Source organism: Clupea harengus, chromosome 3 (assembly GCF_900700415.2).
Source record: "Clupea harengus chromosome 3, Ch_v2.0.2, whole genome shotgun sequence".
In the NCBI taxonomy this organism is placed as follows: Eukaryota; Metazoa; Chordata; class Actinopteri; order Clupeiformes; family Clupeidae; genus Clupea; species Clupea harengus.
Genome location: NC_045154.1, coordinates 30,455,536 through 30,460,535, shown reverse-complemented (window position 1 = coordinate 30,460,535; position 5,000 = coordinate 30,455,536). Strand labels below are relative to the sequence as shown.

At 44.2% G+C, this 5,000-nt stretch overlaps 1 protein-coding gene across 1 annotated transcript in view; it reads left to right on the top strand.

Moving 5' to 3' along the window:
- fam107b (family with sequence similarity 107 member B) overlaps positions 1-5,000 on the top strand; it is a 25,296-nt gene that overhangs the window by 11,150 nt on the left and 9,146 nt on the right. The gene's annotated exons all lie outside the window — the stretch shown is intronic.

Here is a 5,000-nt window from a genome sequence, read left to right as displayed (position 1 = left end):
CTTCTGTCCTATTGTGCAGGTTCACTGCAGCGATGGCCTCCGTGCTTCTCATCTGTTGATCTTCCAGAGCCGTAGCACATTATACCGTAACTGGATGGGGCCCACAGTGACCTCCTGAAGTCCACTCAGTAGCAGTGGCGGCTCCTGAAAAAATTCTCAGGGGGGGCCATTTTTTTTATAATGATTAAGGCGACCCATTCAGTAGGTACATTAAGTTAGCTGATTAACTCATACAGCACTACCTTTTTGTCCACTATTGGCATGCACACAACAGTAATATGTCCCCTCTTGCTACATAGCTAGAGTAGCAAGTTACAGGTGGAAAGCTATGGAAGAAAGTTGCATCCAGGAGCCTTCATAAGCAAACATGATGTGGCTCCACATTAAATTATCCCACTTTTTCATTATCCACGTGTCTCAAATGTTGTATGATGTAACATAGCTTAACAGGACACATGATATGTCCAGTAACATCATAAAGAAGGGTAACATAAGTCAAAACCAACAATATTTATTGACTGATCTTGACTTGGCTCACAAAAGCAAAATAAGTCATCACATAAAAAATTATTCAGTGCAAGAAGCGAACTGTGAAACACACTGTGAAACCTATGAAAAGTGACAGTGGTATATGAAATACAGACCGCGTTCACGACCGCGATTTTCTTTCGTTCCAATTCTTGGATGTAGGATTTCCCTCCCTTTGTAGAAACCTGTTGAATGGATACATTTGGTCTAGGAAGTCCTAATTGTTTTGTTGTCAATTTATCTTCATTAGTACGCCGACTAAAAAGGAGTTTCTGTCAAAGAGCGAATCGAGTTCTTGCACTGGACAGGGCAGCCATCTTGACAGAATATGCCTCCGTCGAAGCTGTATGACGTTCGTATAGGCTTTTACGTCCACTACTTATGACAAGACCAGGAGGGGCGAGCCCTCCCGGAACCATAGAGAATGCATTGAGAGCTCTGTTTTGTGAAAAAAATGGATTTTAACATGGGAGTCAATGGGAGAGGTCTGGGGCGATTTTCATTTCGCCCCAAATCGCCCCAGAAGGGGTGGGGCCATTTGAAGCACGACTTTAGGCTGACTGAACGACTGTTACCTGATTCGACAATGACATACAAAGGCAGATCAGACGGTCTAGTGGTAGAATCCAACAGAAAAAAAATTATTACATTTAAATTTACATGTCATTTACGCGACTTACAAGGATATTGCGTTTATACATAAGGAGGTTTTTTTTTTTTTTTTTTTTTTTTTTTTTCCCTAGGCAGTGCGTCGCCCCAATCGCCCTTATGGACGAGCCGCCCCTGCTCAGTAGGCTGCTCTCTCTGCTTTTGAGTTTGTAGTTAAACGTGGAGCTCGTAGGTTTTGTTCGAAGTTAATTTGGGGCAAGAAGATTGATGTCTGGTAGCTCATTTACGTGTGTGTGTGTGTGTGTGTGTGTGTGTGTGTGCGTCCATTTGTATATGTACTTCCTGAGTGCATATAGCGTTTAAGTCATAGCGTTTCACATGCACAATCCCAGTCATGACCTCTCCCACATTCCTCTCTCTCATTCTCTTCTCTCTCTCTCTCTCTCTCTCTCTCTCTCTCTCACACACACATTCTCTCTTTCTCTCTTTCCTTCTCTCCAGTGTGTGATTTTTCACCCCCTCTTACACAAGCGAGCCTTAAGTCATGGAAAGATCAGGGGCCCCTTTTTGTCTTGGGGTACAATATGTCCATTTCCTGTTTTTTTTTTTTTTTTAGGAGTCTTCTCCTCTCTTTCCCTGTGATGGCACTTCTGTCTGAAGCCCTGTGTGCTTTATGAGTTAAAGAGGAAGCTGGGGAATGATTTAGAGGGGCCAGTGTCAGCCCCACGCCCTGCCTGCTCACACGGGCCCATGATAGGCCAGCGCAGGCCAGGGACTGGGACCGGGGAGAGTCTCTCACAGAGGGCTGAGGCTTTAATGGGCTCAGGCTCCCTCACAGCGGCAGTGGTTCTGTTTTCGTGTGTTTCATATTGTCACACATGAATATTCCTAATAGGAAACGTCCACACACACACACACACACACACACACACACACACACACATACATACATACATACATACATACACACTTGTGCTGTTATGCACTTATGCCTTCACACCCTAATTGTAAAGGGACATAGCCACATATATGAGAGCAGGAAAGTAGATACAGACAAAAAATGGAAGAAGTCATATCATGACAGACACATAAACTCACACAAATACACACACACATGCACGCACGCACGCGCACATTCCACTTACAGTGCGTCAGTCTTTTGTGAGTGGAGAGACCTTGGTTGTGTCTGGGCAGGATATTGGAAGGTTGGTCCTTGAGACTGAGGAGGAGCCTCTGTCTTTGTCCTCTGCCTATTGCTGCTGCTGCTGGAGTCTGAAAAGAAAAGGCTCTGTGTTGCCAACTCTTTCATTCAATTAACCCCCATTGGGTGACGGAAAACACAAAAGGGGGAAAGAACTGGCTAGAAAGAGCTCCTTTCTGAGAGAACGACACAAGTCATTGTCCACAGTGTTTTCTTTCTCCACATGCTGTAAGCATGACCACTGAGCAGGTCTGTCACACTGGTAAAGAGGGCCGGCCCTACTTTATTAGGTGGACATCAGTTTTTAAGACTTGGGTAGTCGTCACAAAATGTGTACGGGCCTTTAGGCACACAGGAACTCCGCAGGGGGGGGTTGCTTTTGTAGTAAACTGGGAGAGTGACGTCTAAGAAGTGTCATAAAAGGAGCTCATTAGCAGACGCTTGTGGAGCAGAATCAGGCCCTCCTAAAGGGTCGTGAAGAGCAGGGACTGTGATGCACTTCCCAAACCAATAAACACACATGTTCCTCTGTGCACACTCCTTTAAAATGTACATTCCTGTGTGTGTGTGTGTGTGTGTGTGTGTGTGTGTGTGTGTCTGCGTATGTTTGTGCTTCTGTTTGTTTGAGTGTGTGTTTGTGTAAAGGCTATTAACACGTTGGCTTTCAGCTTTTAATGGGGATTACTGGAAGGGAAGGAAGTGCTGTCCTGGAAAGATGAATAAACAAACACACAAGTGAATGTATAGTCCCACATGATCATTCTCATGCGTAGGCTTATGTTGTTCAAGGTTATTAATGGTCAGGTGTGTGTGTGAATGTGTACATGTGAATGTGCGCATATACACTTGTGTGTGTGTGTGTGTGTGTGTGTGTGTGTGTGTGTGTGTGTGTGTGTGTGAGTGTGTGTGTGTGTGTGTGTGTGTGTGATGCCACACCCATTTGCAGAGGATAATTTGTGGCTGTGAATGTTTGTGATTCTCCATTAGCAGTTTGTGTGTCTTTCTGGCAAACCCTTTTGTTATGTGTGTACCACTTGCATAAGAGTGGTTGCCATAGTCACAGTTTCCTTACCCTCACTTAGTAACTGAACGATTTGTTATTAAGGAAGAGATGCTGGTCTTAAATATACCTACTTACATATGCATGCATGTACCCTCACATAGACACATAGAGCAAATGCCCATAATATACACATGCTAAATTCTGTCTACAACGTGTGTGTGTGTGGGATAGAGAGAGAGAGAGAGAGAGAGAGAGAGAGAGAGAGAGAGAGAGAGAGAGAGAGAGAGAGAGAGAGAGAGAGAGAGAGAGAGAGAGAGAGAGAGAGAGAGAGAGAGAGAGAGAGAGAGAGAGAGAGAGAGAGAGAGAGAGAGAGAGAGTGTGTGAGTGTGTGAGTGAGTGAGTGAGTGAGAGTGTGCTCGACTCATACATATAACAACCTTAGTCATACCCAGACAATGTTGTGCACTTGCAGGAATTCAGTTAACTTGGAACACACACACACATAGGATTCTCAGTCATTGTTCTCAATGACTCAGAAGCGAACTCAGATTCTCCTGTTGAACATCTCCGAGTCCCCATCACAGTCTGTGCGTACGAGCGTGCTGTCTGTCCCTCACCCGTGGTCCAGTTCTCCAGCCAAGTGGAGATGATGGTAATTACTGCTGGAGAGCTGGAGCAGTGGCTCTGCCGCGGGTTAGGAACCCGTCATTACAGCCCAGCATTTCCCCCACAGGAGCACTTTATAAATAAATAACATGCGCCCATTCATGGTGCCATATGTTTAGGTTCGTGCTGTCACAGGGGTGTGCTGCTATGCTGGTCTTCTGTGGCGTGTGTGTATTCCAATCACCATTTACATGCACCACAAATAAGGAACAACTTCTAAAGATGTGACTCATCAGATGAGGACTTTAGATCAGCTGTTTGTTGCAGAAGTGCAGTTTTGTTGGTTGTCTATAATGTGGCATCCCAGTAAAATGTACTTTTACGATTTTTCCATTTGTTTTGCGTTTCGTTTATCTAATTATCTCTGACGGGCTGTCAGACCTGAAAGAACTTGAAATTGTTTACTGTTCCATATAGATGTTATACCAGGCTATGTAAACCTCTCCCGTGTTTTTCCACAGACTTTAGCAAAAAGGTTTACAGACCTGAACAGAAGGGACAAAAGCGATGAGAGACAAATAAATTAAATTTGGCTCCCGATTCAGCCCTTTAACTCAATTACAGCTGGTCTGCGTCACTGCACGTTCTGTATAGACTGGAACTTACCTCAGAGCGACCTCTCGTGGGCATACACTGCTGTTACAGATATTTACAAGGCAATCACTGTCGATAAAGTGAATGAGGATCTCTGGGTTCTATTGTTTGCACGAGAGCAGGCTAAACATTGTTCACATTCTGGAACTATCATAGATTTTGACAGCTACGTCTGTAGGCTATAAGTAGTTTCACACATAGTATGTCCAAACCATTGGGGGTGAATCTAATATTGGCATGTTCTGTTGGTATATTATAATATGTTAAACAGTCACTTGCCATCCAGCTGTTTTGTTTAAACGACCGATATATAGATACAAAACATACTACATTCCCGGCTGTATTGATTACTTGTGGACTTTGAGTCAGAGATGGAATGTGGAGCATCTGTATAAATGG